At 38.9% G+C, this 19,307-nt stretch overlaps 1 protein-coding gene and 1 pseudogene across 1 annotated transcript in view; both read right to left on the reverse strand.

Annotated features, from left to right (window-relative positions):
- LOC102865260 overlaps window positions 1–18,796 on the reverse strand; it is a 40,523-nt pseudogene extending 21,727 nt beyond the window's left edge.
- Window positions 1–19,307, reverse strand: part of FMN2 (formin 2) — a 417,308-nt gene that overhangs the window by 367,030 nt on the left and 30,971 nt on the right. The window lies entirely within an intron of this gene.

A 19,307-nucleotide genomic window follows, 5' to 3' on the forward strand; every position in this document is an offset into this window, starting at 1 on the left:
TGACCCATCATGGATTGAATTGCATCTTCCAAAAGTGTGTGTGAGTCTGTCTGTATCTGTGTGTGTGTGTGTGTACTGAAAACTAAATAGCTGTAGTAAAATTAAGAATAGAATGTAATTCTGCCTAATTCTATTACAGCTTTAATTAAAATTAAGGTGTGTTCCCTTTGGGTGTACTAGAAGAATGTCTATTTGCGTTTATTGACTATGCAAAGTCATATGACTGTGTGAATCACTACAAACTGTAGCCAACATTGAGAAGAATGGGAATCCCAGAACATGACTGTGCTAAAGCAAAACCTCTACATAGACCAAGAAGCTGTTGTCCAAACAGAGCAAGGAAACACAGCATGGTTCAAAATCAAGAAAAGAATGTGTCAAGAATGTATCCTTTTCAATCTATATGCTGAAAAAAATCATTCAGGAGGCTGGACTTTGTAAAGAAGAATGTGGCATGAGGATTGGAGGAAAACTAATCAATTACCAGCATTATGGGGACAAGATATCCTTGCTCACAGAAACTGAAGAGGACTTGAAGCATTTGCTGCAGATCAAGGACTTCAGCCTTCAATGTATACTGCATCTCCACATTAAGGAAATAAGTATCCTCTCCACTAGGACAATAGATGGATAAATGATTGAGGCTGTTCTACAACCATCAACCACCAGGAGTCAGGAAATCAAAAGATGACTTGCATTGGGAAAAGTCTGCTGTTAAGGACCTATCCAGAATGCTAAAGAACAACTAAGTCCATCTAGATACTAACGTGTGCCTGATCCAGGTGATTATCTTTGCTAGGTATCTGAGAGCTGGACAATGACTAAGGATGACAGAAGAAGAACTGATGTCTTTGAGTTGTGGTGCTGGAGAAGACTATTGAACATACCATAGGCTGCCTACAAACAGGTCTGTCTTAGAGAGGATGAAACTAGGTTGCTTCTTGGAGGCAAGGATTTTGAAGTTCTATCTCACATACTTTAGGCATGTTGCTAGGAAGAATATCATGCTTGAAAGGGTGGAGGGTCAGTGCAGGAGAGGAAGAACCTGGATGAGAAAGATTGACACAGTGGTTGAGACCATGGGTTCAGGTGTGTCAGAGATGGAGAGGTTGGCTCAGGATAAGTCAAGGTTCATAGGGTGACTATGAGTCATAGTAGATTGACTCCAGAGTAGCTAATAACAAAAGAGATAAAAAAAAAAATATGTAAAAGTTAAGTCTAGAGAGGCAGCATTAGGATCACCAAGAAATAATCATGGATTGTTGTGGTTGTAGCTATTAGGACTCATTGTTGCTGCTGTGGGGTACCATGGAGTTGGAACCACACAGTTGTGATCTGATAGCAAGTCTTCAGAAGCTTTTTAATCTCATGGGAAGGAGCTTGCCTATCTTTCTCCCTAGAGGAGTCTGTGGATTCCAAACTCATGCCTTTGGGATGGCAACACAGCTCCTTACCACTAGGCCATCAGAGCTCCCTACTCATGTTGTTGCTGTGTGCCATTGAGTCAGAACCGACCCACAACTAACCTTCCAGCAGGTTTTTAGAGACAATAAATGACACAGGAAGAGAATGGCCATCCTTCTTCCGCAGAGCTGTTTTAGGACCTTCCTTTCTTTCATTGACCCTTCATCCTTCCCAGAATGATGTCCCTTTGCAAGGCTGGACCCCCTTAACAGCATGTCCAAAGACTATTAGATAAAGTTCCACTACCCTTCTCTCTAGGAGGCACCCTTGTTGCACTTTCTTCAAGATATATGTTTGTTCTTTTAACAGTTCATGAGCTATTCAATACTTTTCACCAACATGACAACTCAAAGGCATCAATTGTTCTCCTGTCATCCTCATTCACTGTACAACTTTCAGATGTATAACAAATAACTGAAAAGATCATGGCTTGAATTAAGTGTAAATTAGTTTGTAAACTGGTATTTGTGCCCCTTAGAACTTTGAAGAGATTTTTGACATCAGGCTTTCTCAAAGGAGTAACATGTGATTTGTATTCTTAATGACTGGTACTAAGAGTGTTAATTGTGAATCCAAGGAAGATAAAATTGTTGACAATTTCAATCTTTTCTGCATGTGTTATGATGTTCTATATTAGCCCAGGGGTGAGAATTTTTGTTTTCTTGATGTTGAGATGTGATCCATACTGAAAACTGTAGTCTGAATTCCTACAGATCCCTGTCACTCTATGGTGAACATTTCCATATTGAGTTTTATGCAAGAATTTCTCTGGGATATTGGCTTAGCTACCTAATGCTGCTGCAACAAAGATTTAATGTAATCATAATCAAAGTGAATCTTTTTGGACCTGGACCCCTGCATGAAGAAATTCTTTGAAAACAAAGAAGGCCACAGAACATGAAGCTCTACAGAGGATGTCAGGTCAACAGGTAATGAGATAAAGACTCTCCTCCACTACCAACCAACCAAGAAGACTTGAATTCTGATCCTATCCTGAACACTGGCTTCTAGCCTCTTAAACTCAAGACAATGAACTTGTTTGTAAGAGTCATCTACTTGTGTTATCTCTGGTACAGCAGCATTAGACAATAAGACAATATCCCAGAGAAATTCTTCTCTAGGGTCCATTATGGAAATAGTGACCACAGTGACACAAGGATCAGTCTCCATCACTGTGCAGATGGTAAATAAAATGGAGGGAATGCACTAGAATTACCACACTGGAGTACTCAATGGTCATTATTCCCACACACTATAAGATAAATGACGCCCCCTGGTGTTATAACACAGATGTAACCTTTTTTAAATTATAATACAAAAGAAAGAAGCAATAGAGATGGTTAAACACAAAATTTCTTGAGATTTGTTTTTAACAAATGGTGTTGAGTCCTTCCTCCATGAAAAGGCAACAATATTGTCTACAGAGCAACATTTACACATGTAAACTAAAACTATACCTAGAAATACTACACGTTTTACTAAAATGTGTAGAATTTCAAGGATAAGTCTCAAAAAAGCAGTGTTCTATGTGAGTGAGAAGAATCAGAATAAGTACAGTAAATAAATGGAGTAAGGATGTATTATTTCTCTATAGAGCTTCTCAGAAGGAATAGTGCTGCCAATCCGAAGGCCGGCATTTCGAATCCACCAGCTGCTTCATGGGAGAAAAAAGGACCATCTCGCCCTGTGTGACTTACAGCCTATGAAAACCCACCGCAAGGTCAGTTATGAGTCAGTTCTGACTGGACAGCAAGAAATGAGTGAGTAGCTAGCTATCAAGTCACAATTTAGGAAGCCAAAAGCCAAGACAAGACAGCTACTTAGCCAATCAACTGGAAGAAAGTCATATTTGTCTCCATTACAAAAAAACAGTGACACCGCAGAGTGTGGAAATTACTGAACAATATTCTAAACATCACACACAACAAAAACCTTGCAGAACATTTTTTTCCTCTTGTTGCTGTGTACTATCAGATAAGATCCAACTGGCATAGGAGGAGATTGCCTCTCCTTCTCCAGCAGAGCATCTGGCGATTCGATCCACAAGCCTTCAGGATTACAGTACAGCTTCTTGCAACTAGGCCACCGGAGCTCCCTTCAGAACATTATTTTTAAAATGACTGGAACAGTAGATAACAGAAAACTGTTAGAAATGTAAGCTGGATTCAGAAGAAACCTTGGAATTGTTGACAAAAAAATGGATATTGGCTGAAAGAGTAGCAGAAAGATGTTTACTTGTGTTTTTATTATCTATGTAAATGCAAAGGCATTTGACTGTGAGGATCATAATGAATTATGAGTAACAGTGACAAGAATAGGAATTCCAGAACACTTAATTGTGCTCAAGGGAAACTTGTACACAGACCAACTAGCGGTTATTTGAACAGAACAAGTGAACACCACATGACTTAAAATCAGGAAAAGTGTGGGTCCTGATTGGATCCTGTCTCCACACCTATTCAAGCTGTGTTGTTGTTGTTTTATACTGTAGAGTCAGAAATTACTCACAGCTGACCCTCCAGAAGGCTTTCAGAGGCAGATAATCACTAGGCAGGAGATGGCCCATCCTTCTCCCACAGAGCTGTTGGTGGAATCATACTGCATACTTTTGGAACTGCAGCTCAGCTTCTTGTGACTAGGCCACTAGAGCTCCCTATTCAACTGGATTATATGAAGAATGTAGCATTAGAGTTAGAAAAAGACTCATCAACAATCCATGTCATATAGATGACATAATAATGCTTGCAGAAAGTGAGAAAGATTTAAAGCAATTACTTAAAAAAAATAAAATCAAAGACTCTAACATGGTTTACATGTCACCACTGAACCAATAGGCAACACCATGAAAAAGAAAAAGATTAAAGTTGTTTTTTATTTCGTCTAACTTGGATCCATAATCAATATCAACGATACCAGTAGTCAGGAAATCAAAATATGTGTGCAATCAATTGCTGTAAAGGATCTCTTTAAAGTGCTAGAGAGCAAGGATATTGATCTAATGTCTAAAAATGTGTGTGATTCAATCCACAGCATTTCTCAATGCCTCATGAGTGGATAATGAATGAGGAAGACTGAAGAACCGATGCCTTTGAATTATGCTGTTGGCAAAGACTGCTGCATGGACTGCTAAAAGATGAGACCTCCATTCTGCCTCCCCTTCGGGTACTCCATTCTCCAGGATTCCACAGGCTTTGTTAACAACTAGACAGACTTGTCCAGATAGGACATTCAGGCCCAGAAGTGCGTCGGGCCCTCAGGCCATATAAACAACACTAGCATGCCAGATCTCGAGGAGACATAGTCTAGACCCTGGAAATTATTGTATTCTGACAGCCATGTGGTACATAAGGAACAGCAAAGACACTATGCCATAAGACAACAGTCCTGAAGTAAGACCTCAGGGGCAAGAAATTTTCTCCAGTGCTGAGACAAAAAGCCCTCCCTGAAACTGGTATTTCAATGGGATTTGAACTTACCTTCTCCTATATTTTTTTTTATTTCTTGATATTTTAATGAAAGTTTATCAAGAACTTGGATTTCCCTTTATTCACTTTTGCACATTTTCCTCCCTGTCCCCACTCCCTCCCAACTCATTTTTTTTTTTAGAAAAAACATTCTTTCATTGTTATACAGACACGCCCCCCACCCCAGTCCACTTTGCATCTCTTATTCTGAACTCTTATCATGCTAATAATATCGAATCATATATTCCTTTTATACAGTTCTCTCCCTCATCTACTTCAAGGCTGTGTACATTATTTATTCCTTCTTTTCTTAGTTTCCTGCCCCCCAACCTCCATGTCAGTTCTGTTTTATAACAGCGGCACTATGCAGTATTTGTCTTCTTGTGAAAGATACTTCACTCACATAATGTCCTACATGGTCACCCATTTTGTATAATATTTCATGAGTTCCTTGTTTTTCAATGCTACATAGTATTCCACTGTGTGAATATACCACAGCTTGTCTACCCATTCGTTTGTTGATGGGCATTTGGGTTGTTTCCAACACTTTGCTATTGTGAACAAAACCACAATTAACATGGGTGTGCAAACTTCTTCTAAACTTGAGACAGAAATCAGCATGAGAGATCAGTAATATTGTGACTTGCAAGACATCACAGACGTAACCTAAGCCATCATATCAAAAGATTCCTGAGGGTGAAAGGGATGCTAGATGGCGTAGGAGAGAGAGAGAGCAAATGATGCTAATATTCAGGGAAGAATAAGGGGGAAGGCGCTGTATGCATGGTTATTTCTGTATAGGGAAGTGTTTTTCATTTGCTCCTTTCACTAAAAGGCTTGTCTATCATATATTATTCCATCCAGATTAAGACAGCATAGGAAGAAGGATTAGCCATCCACTTCTGAAATATAACAGGCCTTTGAAAACTCTACATACAATAGAGCATACAGAAAGCAAAATAAGAGATATAGCAATAGAGGCTGAGCCCTCAAATTTGGAAATACAAAGGAGGAGGAATATTTCTCAGCAGAAACTAATGACTGGAATGTAGAATATAAGAATGAATGTAGAAAAACTGGTTATTGTTAAGAAAGAAATGGAATGCACAAATTTTGACATATTAGTATTGGCAAAATGAGATGAATTGGCATGGGACTTTTTAATCAGATGATCATATGATCCATTATGTTGGAGATGAAAAAGTGAGAACAAATGGGGTCACTTTCATAGTTTAAAGAGCTATTTCTAGATCTATCTTGAAATACAGTGTTGTGAGTGACCAGATAATAACCCATGCACATACAAGGAAGACCTGTTAATACCACTATAGTTCAAATTTATACACCAACAACTAGAGCCAAAGAAGAGGAAACATAATTTATACCAACTTTTGCATTCAGAAATCTATCAAACACGCAGCCAAAATGCATTAATAATAATGGATGACTGGAATGCAAAAGTTAGGAACCAGGAAGAAGGATCAGTAGTAGGAAAACATGGATTTGGTGAGAGAAATGAGGCTGGGGATAGAATTATAGAATTCTGCACAATCAATGATCTATTCATAGCAGATACATTTTATAAGAAACAAACACAGAAATCCACATGGATTTCACCTGATGATATTCACAGGAATCAGGTCAATTACATTTAAGGAAGGAATTGTTGGAGAAATTCAATATCAGCAGTGAAAACTAGGCCAGGTGCTGATTGTGGAACAGACCATTCACTACTCACATGCAATTTCAGATATAAAATACAGATGGTTAAATCATATCCACAGGAGTCAAAATTTTACCTTTAGTCTATCCCACCTGAATTTAAAAACCAACTGAGGAATAGGTTTGAGGCCCTGAACGCTAATGAACAAAGACCAGATGAGTTGTGGGAGGATATCAAGAGTATCATCCATGAAGAATACAAAGACAGAAGAAAAGACCAAAATGGATGTCAGAAGAGACTCTGAATACTGCAATATAGTGCAGATAAGCCAAAGCAAAGGGAAGAAATCAAGAAGTTAAGGAGCTGACTAGCAGATTCCTAAGGGCAGCTCAGGAAGACAAAGCCATGTATAATAATGAAATGTGCAAAGAATTAGAGTCCAAAAATCAAAAGGGCTGTACTCACTCAGCATTTCTTAAACTGAAGGAACTAAAGAACAAATTCAAGTCTTAAGTTGCAATACTTAAGAATGCTAAGGGTAGAATATTGAATGATCCAGGAAGGATTAAAAGAAGGTGGAAGAAGTATACAGAGTCACTAAACCAAAAAGAATTGGATGACACAGAAGAATCTCAAGAAACAACTTAGATCAAGAAGCAATGGTGATGAAGGACAACAGGCTGTTCTGAAGGACTTGGCAAAAAATAAACACATACATACATATATACATACAATAAAGCCCTAGGAATTGATGGAGTACCAACTGACATATTTAAACAAGCACCAAGAAGTGCTCACCAAGTTGTGCCAAGAAATCTGGAGGACAACTACCTGGCCAACTGACTGGAAGAGATCCATATTTATTCCCATTCTAAAAAAGGTGACCTGACAAAGTGTCAACATTATCATGCAATATCACTCATATTACACACAAGCAAAATCCTGCTGAAGACTATCCAGAAATCACTGGAGCAGTACATTGACAGAGAATGACCAGAAATACAAGCTGGGTTTACAAGAAGTGGTGGCACTAGAGACATTATTGTCTGATTAATCTTGGCAGGAAGTAGAGTATCAGAGGAATGTCTATCTGTGTTTCCTTAGCTATGGAAAGGCATTTAACTGTGTTTATCATAACAATTTGAGGAGAATGGGAATCCCAGAACACTTGATTGTTCTCATGCAAAACCTACACTTAAACCAGGAAGCAGTCCTCAGAAAGCAAGGAAACATTATTGTATGGTTCAAAATAAGAAAGGGAGTGCATCAGGAATGCATCCTGCCTTCATAACTTTTCAATTTAAAACAGATCATTCAGGTGGTTGGACTTTATGAGGAGGAATGTGGCAGCAGGATTAGAGGAATACTCATCAACAATCTATGTCATACAGATGACACACCTTGCTTGCTAAAACTGAGGCTCACCTGAAGCTCTTGCTGCAGAAGGTCAAGGACAGTAGCCTTCAGTACGGAATGAAGCTTAACATCAAGAAGACAAAAATTCTCACCACTTGGCCAATTGGCAGCACCATGATGGATGGAGAAGAGATTGAGGCTATTAACAGTTACAGCTTACTTAGATCCACAATCAAGATACTTGGCACCAGCAGTCAGGAAATCAAAGGACTAATTGCATTAGGTAAAATTACTGTCAAGGACCTTTCCAGAGTACAGAAAAGCAAAGATGTTAGTCTAGAGACTAAAGCATGCCTGATCCAGTCCACTGTCTTCCCAATTACTTGCTATGCATCAAAAAGCTGAACAATGACTAAGGATGATAGAAGAATAATTGATGCCTTTGAGGTGTCATGCTGAAGAAGAATCTTGAACAGATCATGGATTGCCAGTTTCTTCTTGGAGGCTAGGATTTTGAGGCTCTGTCTTACATACTTTGGGCATGAGGCCAGGAGGGACTGATCCTTGGAAAATGACATCAGGCTTGGAAGAGTGGAGGGACAGAGCAAGAGAGGAAGTCTCTGGATGAGATGGATTGATACAGTTAAAAGGACAATGGGGTTAGGTGTGTCAGAAACAGTGAGGCTAGCTCAGGAAAGGACAGACTTCAGAGCTATTTTTTGTAGGATCGCTATGAGTTGCAGGCAACTCAATGGCATGTAACAACAATAACAATTGTTAAATGGGGATGCTGTCAGAAAGTGTTGGTCCTTGGAACAAGGCTTGCAAAAATATAAAGTCAGCAAAAGAGAAAGAGATATCCAATAATATAAATTGACACAGTAATTGCAACTGGAGGCTTGAATATAAGTAGAGATCATGAGGATGGCCCAGGAGAGGACAAGGTTTCACTCTGGTTCATAGAGTTGCTGAGTTTTAGTCAAGTCAACAATTCCTAAGTCAAAATTTACAGTGCCAGCTGTAGTCGAAAGCTTTCTCTCTCTCTCTGCTGGTTCCAGAAGAATGTCAGCATCAGTAGGCCTGCCATTCCTTTAAGGTCCTTCAATGTTTTGGCCTTCCTCTGAATGAAAAAGTACCCAGCACAAGGACCTGGACCCACAGGCTATACACCAGTCCTGGTCCTTCCCTCTTGACAGTACCGATGTCTCCACTCTCTGTAGGCTTCTCTCTCATTTAATTTCTCATAAGACAAAATTTGATGCAGACTCACACTCTTTTTCATCAAATGAAGACCTTAATTATAATGCTGCTACATCCCAACTTTATCACTTACAACTGACTAGCTGATCACATCCAACACATCATGGGAGAATCATTATTTCTTTACAGCCCAATGAGTTTCTGAGAGTGTAAACTGTAATGGAAGGAGTGACCATCTTTCTCCCATGGACTCACGGGTGGATTGGAACATTCGGATTAGCAAAGCAACCCACTCTGGACTCTGCCACCAGAGCTCCTTACATTATTACCTACATAACAGCCTTTAACTAATCCTGCCTCATTATCATCACAGAGGTCAGGGTTTATAACACAAAGGATAATCACATCACATTGAGGACCATGACCTAGACAAATTGACATGTATTTTGCAGGGATATAATTCAATCCATGACAGCACAAAAGGAAGAGTTCCGCATGACCTAATTCCCAGGATAGGTCATAAATTTATGTTGTTGTTGTTCTTAGGCACCACTGAGTTAACTACAACACGTAGTGGCCCTATGAATAATAGATCTGAACCTTGCTCTCTTCTGTATCATGACACACTGTGCTGTTAATAAATTTATGGATATGAGTAAATAGACCTAAAATTATAGGGTATGCATGAGTTACTCGCAGAGTCATTAAAGCATTTAAGACAGGGTGGGACAGGGACTGACCAGCAATGAGAGGAAATATGCAGAGAGCATTCCATATGAAAGAACTTAAGTTTTAGTCCTGGGGCAATATCAAGTCACCAAACTGTTTCTAAGACTGAAACCAACCAATTCAGATCTGTATTTTGAACAGTTGACTCTCTGGCAATGTGGAAAAGAATCAAACCAAGGGCATAGAAGATAGAAACAGGAAAGGAAAAAGCAATAAAAACAGAAATTAGAAGACATTAAAGAACTAGTCAAAAATAGAAAATGTAAAGGATTAATTGGGTATCAAGAATGAGAAGGATGGGGGGAAATTCAAGCTTATTCCAAGACTAGAGGATGTTTGGTAGGTAGGGGCAAAGGTGGATATAATTCTACACAGACTGAGTTTCTCGGTTCTGTGAGTGCGACTTGACACATCCTGTGGCTTAGGAGAGAGAAAGGCTACATGCCATGAATCTAGCAGTCTATGGAGAATGAAGTCGCGAAAGCAGAAATAAAGGTAAGTGGTCATTCAACCTCAAGAATTTGCCCTAACTCTATAGCTAAATTAACATGGCCAGCCTTGAGTATCCCAAAGATGTTGGCTCTACAGAAGATATATGAATTTAAAGTCAAATAAGACTCCTTAGAAAGATAATTCAAATTGGAGGTTAAGGGCTTCTTTGGATCACTTTCTTACTTAATGTCTCCCTTTCAGCCTAGTCAAATATTTCTCCGTTATTATTAATGAGCTCTGGTGGCTTAGGGGTAAGGAGTTGCACTGCCAACCCAAAGGCACATGGCTCGAATCCACCAGCTGCTCCACAGGGAAAAAAAAACAAAAAAACAAAAACAACTGGGTGATCTCCCTTGAGATTTACTGCCTCTTAAAACACGCTGGAGGGTCAGCTATGAGTGGGTTGCAACTCAAAGGTACACAGCAACAGCAACATATTTTTACTATCTGCCATGGAATCATGCATGTAACCCAAAGTGTTTTCAGTGGTTGATATGTTAGAAGTAGACCCTCATGCCTTTCTCCTTAGTCTTCATCTGAAAATTGTGTATGGATGTCTCCTAAATCTCTCACATGGAAAACTAGAATTTGGCAACAGGCACCTCACTGTCCCCATCCATCCACTTACCATCATTCTTATTCAACCAAATAAGACTATCCTTTGAATATTATATCCAACAATATCCAACAGAGTAAACACTTGTCAGGGATTTTCTACCATAGAGATGGATCAATCTCTACATCCTGAAGTAAACTGCCAGGATGCTAGACAAACATTTTTATACCTCCAAAACCATTTAACCACAAAGGCATCGCAAGGGCACTGAAATACAATCATTTTGCAGAACACTTTGGGTTGCTAAAAAATGTAACTTCTCCCATAGATAATTCAGATCTTATCCTCTCCAAATTCCAGAGTACTTAGTAGTGCTTATACGTACTCTATTCCTAGACCAAGAAGATACTGTCTAAACAGTACAAGGGAACACTGTATGCTTTCAAATTGAGAAAGGTATGTGTTAGGGCTGTATCCTCTCTCCATAACTATCCAATTTGTATGCTGAACAAATCATTTGACATATTGGACTCTATGAAGAAGAATGGAGAATCAGGACTGAAGAAAGAGTCAACAACCACCTGTGTTATACAGATGACACACCTTGTAGGCTGAAAGTGAGGAGGACCTGAAGTGCTTGCTGTAAAGGCTCAAGGACTTCAGCTTTCACTATGGACTACATCTCAATATTAAGAAAAAATCACTGGATTAATAGGTAATATCATGATTGTTGTTATGTGCCGTCGACTCACTTGCAACTCATAGCAACCCTATGAACCACAACCCTAAATCCTGCTCTATCCTTTGTCAATTTTATTGCCTCCGACATGCCTATCCCCATTACGCCAGTGACAGAATCACCATCTCATCAAAGGTCTTCCATCATGATAGCTGGAAAAAAAGACTGAAATTGTCTATGATTTCATTTTGCCTGGATCCACAGTCAACAAACTTGATACCAGCACTCAGGACTTCAGGAGATCTATAGCACTGGGAAAGTCTGCTGTCAGGGATCTCTCCAAAGTTCTGAAGAGGAAGTACAAAGATTAAAGTGCCTCTGATTCAGCCACAATCTTTCCAAACACCTGCTATGCATCTGAGAACTGGATCATGAAAGACAGGCGAAGAATGGATGCGTTTGAAAAGTCATGTTGGAGAACAGTGCTAAATATCCCACAGAACTGCCAAAAGAACAAACAGAAATGTGTAGGAGGAAGTGCAACCAGACTGTTCTTTGGAGGCAAAGTTGAGGAAGCTTCACTTCACATATTTTGGACATTTTGTCAGGAGAGATTATTTTTTGGAAAAGGACATCATGTTTGTAAAGGAGGAAAGGTCAACGATGGAGAGGAAGACCCTCAGAGAGAAGGATTGATGCACTGTTTGCGGCAATGGACTCAAATGTGTCAGCGATGATGATGAGGGCACAGGACAGAACAGAGTTCAGATCTATGATCCGGGGGATTTCAATAAGTCATACTCAACTTGAAGGCACTTAACAACAACAACAACAATCATCTCTGAAGAGGCAAATATTGTTGTCCAGCTTTTTAAAGGAAAATAATGGTAGGTATCGAAAATTACATAGGCTTTTTAAAAAATGAATTGCAAAGCTTCCCTATTATCTTACTCTTTCCATTACTCTTTAGAAGAATTTTAAGTCAACAATAAATCATTGCTTAGAAAACTTTGCACAAGTACAAGTGGATACAGAGGCAGGTAAAATGAAATAATAAGAGTATGTGAATGTGACTATATTCACCCAACAAAAAGCTTCTTATAGCAATTCAAGCTCATGTATTTTGAGGCTAAAATAGTTCTAGGGCACGTGTTGTAGGCTGTTTAGTAAGCTTTAGAAAGCTATTTACTTAAGGCCACAACAACACTAATAAAACAAGAGTTGTCAAAGGCCTAGGAACTTTCAAAATCTTTTGTTCTTCTAGTCTCTAAGAAATTTTAAGTGTTACTGCAAAATTCTAAATGGAACATCATTAACTCAAAAAGGAGTCAGTGGTGCATAATGTGAAAAAGCAAAACTTGTACAGTATGAAGATCACTATAAATGTCATTGACTTGTGCATGTAGAAATTGTTTACTTTACAAATATTTTGTTATATACTTTACCACAATAAAGAAGCAGCCAATTTAAGACTAAATTAAACCTCTACAGCTGTCACAGTAATGAAATAAACATAACAACATTTATGAAAAGAAAAAGACATTATTACTCCTACCTTAAAGGAAATTAGTGATATTTTATTCCTACTAAAAATAAAAGCATAATTTCAATCCCTCACAGCTCAGACACAACAGGTAATAACTTTCCAGAAAGTTGATATATAGAAGTAATTCTTCTATCAAATTAGTATCTCTAAGCACATGCTTGGGGAGCTCTGATAACTTAGTGGTAAGGAATTGCACTGTCAACCCACAGCCATGCAGTTCAAACCCACCAGCAGTTTCATGGGAGAAAGCTGGGCAATATCCTCCCATGTGATTTACAGCCCCTGATACCTGCCGAAAGGTCGGTTGCGAGTCGGTTATTACTCAACAAGAGTATTGGAACAATACTCTGGACTTGTTGTTGAGTAAGTAAGTACATCCTTAGGGGAAGGGGGGGGTGGAAGAACTCTTCTCCTCTCAAGCTTATAGTGTAGTTGTTGTTAAGTGCCATTGAGTTGTAGCGACCCTATGAACTAAAGACCTGAACACTTGTATAACTTTCATCATTTCTCCAAGTTCATAGGGTTTCCGGAGGTAAGCCATTTCGTAAGTGGATGTCACTCCTGCTTCCAAGCTTGATTTAATAAGGGAGCTCCACCAAACACTGTCCACCGTGGGTAACCGTTATCACATTTGACAGATCAGTGTCACAGTGTTCAGCATCACAAAAAACACAAATTACCTCTTCCAAATTACCATTCCAAATCAAAACCAACCAGTTACTGTCTAGTCATTTCCAACTATCTATAGCAGAGTTCAATTATAATTATAGCCTTTCCAAGTCTGTAGATTTTTTTAAACTTTTTCTCATGATTTAGTGTGCATTTATAATTTCAGTTGGTTTTCAACAACTGATACACATTTTGCAGTTGGTTTTCAACAACTGATACACATTTTGGTTTGTGTCATTGGTTGCAATCCTCACAATCTAAAGTACACTTCCCATTCCTTTCCTCTATCCTTCTTTCCTACCCCTTGCTATACTTTCAATCTTGTATGATGGTTTGTTGTAAGGATTATATACCTCTTTCACAGGCCTATCATTTGACTGAAAATTGAGTACAGGGTTGAAACCTCAATTTCAGGCTTGAAGAGTGCCCAAAGGCTACAGCCTCAAAGGTTCTATCATTCTGTTAGACAAGCCTTGTCTTGTCTTGACATTTTTAGTACCGCTCCACATTTTTGTCTCACTCTATCCAGGAGCTATTATGATCTTTCAGACTGGTTAGCACTGACAGCCAAGCAAGATCTAGTTAAGATTTCAGAATTATGGAGGCTGAGGGTCAAGTGATCTATATCAAGTCCTTGATTTCCTTCACTCTTTTGATTACAAGGAGAGACCAACAAATGACCACCCACAAGATAGTACTCAGACAGCCACTCAAAAGTTTTAAGACTCCAAGCACTACACACCAAAGTCAAATATAGAGCACTGTCTTTATGGATTCTGATAAGCCAACTGACACTGGTGTCTCCTAACCAATGGTCCTGAGTTCGTAGGCCAGCAATTCATTCCCTCAAAGTATTCAGTTATAATTCCAACATTTTTATAATTTTGTGTCCTGCATGCTTCACTAAATTCATGGATAAACATGCAACACATATAAGTACATACAGAGATATATCCACTGTCAAATCCACACATACTTGTGGTTATTGTTCCATTCTCCTTTCCACCCGATTCAACTCAAGGGTCTACTATGCATCCACTGGTAGACTTCTTTACTACTACTGTACAATTGGTGGTGGTGGTTGGTTGTTGTTTTTGTGGTTGTTTTTAGGTGCCATCAATTCTAGTATGACTCAAAACAACCCTATGAACAAAAGATCTGAAATCAGTCCAGTCCTGTGCCATCCTCACTTCCTGACTCATAAGAGCCTATTGCAGCAGTCATCTTGTCAACCCACCTGGCCGAGGGTCTTCCTCTCCTTCACCGACCCTCCACCATTCCCAACATCATGTACTTCTCCTAGCAAAATGTCCAAAGCATGTTAGGTAAAGTCTCATCATTCTTGCCTCCAAAGAGCACTCTGGCTGAACCTTCTCCAAGACCTACCTATTTGTTTTCTTGGCCATCCATGGAATATTCAGTACAGAACTGGTTGCATAACAGTATTCTCTTTTGTTGACTTAAACTTAGGTGCTCCTTCCAGTGTCTTCTTTTGCCTTGGCTCTTTTGTACTGAACTCTTTGTTGCTGTATGTTGCCTTCCCCTTCACTCAAGTTTCTACATCTACACTCTGTAGTGATATATCCTCTAGTTAGTAGGCAGATTATTGACCATTCTAAAAAGGACCATATTATAAGGTGTTGAATAAAGTGCAGGAGAAAAACAGGAGAACTCAGAATGTGTTTTGTTTTATATTGAAAAAAAAAGAAAACTAGGATCATTAGTTGGGCAGAGACTGGAGGAGTCTTCCATACTGGATGCACCATTTTTCCAATACCACCAACAGTGTATGAACATTCCTACCTCACCACATCCTCTCTGACATGTATTACTTGCTGTCCTGTTAAACTTTGTCACTGCTACTGGAGTGAGATGGTATCTTGTTGTGGTTTCGATTTGCATCTCCCTTAATGCGAGTGATTTTGAGCACTTCTTCACTTGTCTGTTGGCCCTCTGAATGCCTTCCTCTGTCAAAATTTTGTTCCATGTCTTTTGCTCATTTTGTAATTGGGTTATCATACATTTTCTTTTGGGTGCTTAGTAATATTCTGTAAACATTTATGAGACCCCTACCAGATATGATATTGCCAAATGGTTTTTCTCCAGTAGTAGGTTTTCTTTTCACCCTATTAAAAATGTTTTTTTTATGAGCACAGGGATTTAATCTTTAGAAAGTCCCATGCATCAATTTAATCCTCTCCAGAATGTGTATTTCTGCATTTGTCAGTCTCTTTATACTATAGGCTTTCTAAGCTTGGTCCCAGTTTGTCTCTTATGAGCTTTAAGGTTTGGGAGTTTATTCCCAGGTCACTGATCTGCTTTGAGTTTATTTTTGTGTGTGTGTATGGTTTGCAATGTGAATCCTGACCACTTTTGTCAGCACCATTTGTTGAAGAGATTGTCATTTGTCTATTTTTTATAGGATTCATTTCCTTGTTGAATTATCAGTTGATCTTAAATAGATAAGTCCATTTTTGGGTTTTCAATTCTGTTCCATTGGTCTATGTGCCTGTCATTGTACCAGTACCATGCTATTCTGGTTACTACCACTGTGTGTAGTAGGCTTTTAGGTCAGGGACTGCTCTGCCTCCCACTTCATTTTCGTTTTTCAGAAATGCTTTACTTATTCAGGGTCTCATTTCTCTTCAAATAAACTTGTCAACTTCCCTTTCTATCTTCTTGAAAAATAAATATAGTATCTTTATGGGGATTGTGTTGAACATGTAGATTGCTTTTGGTAGGATTATCATTTTCATTAAATTGAGTCTTCCTATCCATGAGCAGGGAATATTTTTCCATTTATTTAGTTCTTTCATTGTTTCTTACAGAAATGTTCTGTAGTTTTCTTTGAATAGGCCTATTGTGTCTCTAATTAGGTTCATTCTTAAGTATCTCAATTTAGGGTTGGCTATTATAAATAGTATTGCTTTCTTAGTATCCTTCACTGAGTTCTTTGTGTTATTATAGAGGAATTCCACTGACCTTTGGATATTGATTTTGTATAGTGCTGTCCACTAGCCCTAATAGGTTTTTTGTTGAGTCTTTGGGGTTTTGAGTATATACAATCATATCATCTGTATATAGAGACAGTTAAACCATCATTTTGTAAATCTGGATGCCTTCTATTTCCTTCTCCTGTTATATTTCCCAAGGAAGTATTTCTAACACAATAATGAATAGAACTGGTGACAGGGAGCATCCTTGTCTGGTCCCTGTAGACATGAAAAATGCTTTTAGTCTTCCTCCATTGAGAATTATATTGGCTCTTGGTTTTGCATGTATACTTTTTTACTATGTTGAGGAAATTCCCTACTATTCCTATTTTGCTGTGTGTCTTGATCACTAAAGGGTTTTGGCTTTTTAAAAAAGCCTTTCCTGCATCAATTGATTGTATCATATAGTTCTTGATGTTTACTTTCTTTAAAAGAAATTCACAAAGGTACAAACAATATAATGCTTTCCAGGCTCACATGGGCAGATCAGTACTATTGTGTCTATTTTTCCTCAATGTACCGTCATCTCATGGCAGTGCTTTCTGCAAATTTGGCATAGCAGCCGTTCTCTCGATGTCTATCAGAGCATACATACAACTCTGTGCACCTGGTAGGAGTTTGTGGAATGGGAGCGGTAAGCATTTTTGGAGTTTGAGGGTTGTCAGAATCACTGTGCCACCTTCTAAGTCAACTTGTTTATAACTGAGTTTCCAATGTTCTAAACTGGAGTGTCTGATAGCAAAGTTAAAGACTGTGGGTGTACAGTCCCAACGCCTTGAATATTCTATTTTGTGAGCGCTTGCTGGTACTGTTACATTCTTTATATTTACATATTTATGCATTAGGTCTAGATTACTATGGTAGCCATTTAGAGATGGAGTGTTTGGTCCTAAGTTATCATCTTCATCCCTACTTAGCTTGCGGACTTCCCAAACAGGAGGCAAAGATGGTAAATTTTCATAGTTTAATAATGCAGTTCTCTCCTCTGAGCGGAATTGTTGATATTCTGGGTATCTGAGGTACTGGTGGGTGTCTGACGACCTCTACTAACCCGAGGCTATAAATAGGATATTTATATTTTCATACACTAGTTTACTGACAGAGGGAGTATCTCTTCATTCATCACTGTCATATCCAGTGTCTCATTCTGTGTTATTTGCCCCACTTCCACTAACATGATCTCTTCCAAGTTACTCCAGTTTCTCTTTGTCCATTAATTGCTCTTCAACAGGAGTTGGTCCTAAAACAAACTTGACTTCTTCAGGCTCAAGAAGAATCTGAGGGTTCCTGTCTTTAGTACTACTTGGTTCCTCTTCTGGTGTGCTGCTTTCAGCATTAGAAATCCTGGCCTCCAATGGGACATGCACACTTGTTCAATGTTTCCATTCTTCCTGCAAACCTGTAGTGTTGACGTATTTATGTACTTGTTCCTCAGCCACCAGCAAAGGATGTGTAGATTCTTCACCGACTGAAGGCAAGCATGCACTTCCTACTGAAGGCTATCTGCTTGAAGGATGAGACAAACCATCTCCAAATGAGGGATATCCATTAGGTAAGTTCTGAGCAGCAAACCCTGGAGTTGTAGGTGTTCTAGGTGTTCTGGGGACTTCCAAATCTGTCTGATTCCTTTCTACACCTGGCTCTTCCACCACATTTATACGATTATTTTGCATAATCTCTTGCAACATGTTAAATAATTCTTCTGCATGAGCACATTTAAAGGCAAAGATTCCTTGTCCAGTTTGACACCTCTGACCACTTCCAAAAGAAAAAATTTTTGAATCACAGCCATAGCATGGCAGTCAGAGGTAATACCATTTTACTGAGTCAGGTTCATGGGTGTATAAAATCAAATCTGTGTCTGTAAGCTCCATTATGCCAGAACCTAACTCATTCCCATCATCATCCACATTAATGACCTTAAACTTGTTCTGATCGTTATCTGGAACAGTGTCTTTATCTGGACAGCTACAACAGCTACCCATGGCTTCTTCAGAAGACCATGTGAGTTCTAGATCTAGTTCTAGATCTAGATATTCTTAGCTTCTGCAGCAGCATCAGGAGTTCAATCATACCTTAACATACAATGTTTCATTTGCTTGCTGGCTTAATATAGTTTAGAAATGTTGCTTGAAAATGGCCAGTCCTTGGAAAGATAGCATGCTGGGAAAAGGAGGAAGACACTTGTGGAATTATCTTCTGAGAAAACAAGATGCAATTCTGTTCTAATCTGGTTGAAAAGCCACAACTGCATTTTCCTTTATGACCAATTGACTGTTTCATCACTTTTGCATTTGAGCAAATACTCCTTAGTATTTCATTGGTCTGGGCACCGGGAAGGAGCAGGAAGCGGGCCAGTGGCTGTGGAACCCTGGACTCCAACCTGGGCTGGAGCCCTACTCAAGAGCCTATGGAGCCCCAGCTGATATTTGCTTTCTTTTTTTTTTATTAATTTTTTTTTATTGGGAAAAACATATTGGGGATACAAGGAGGTGA

The sequence above is a fragment of the Elephantulus edwardii genome, unplaced genomic scaffold (assembly GCF_000299155.1).
Source record: "Elephantulus edwardii isolate Elephantulus edwardi_28Jun2011 unplaced genomic scaffold, EleEdw1.0 scaffold00331, whole genome shotgun sequence".
Classification (NCBI taxonomy): Eukaryota; Metazoa; Chordata; class Mammalia; order Macroscelidea; family Macroscelididae; genus Elephantulus; species Elephantulus edwardii.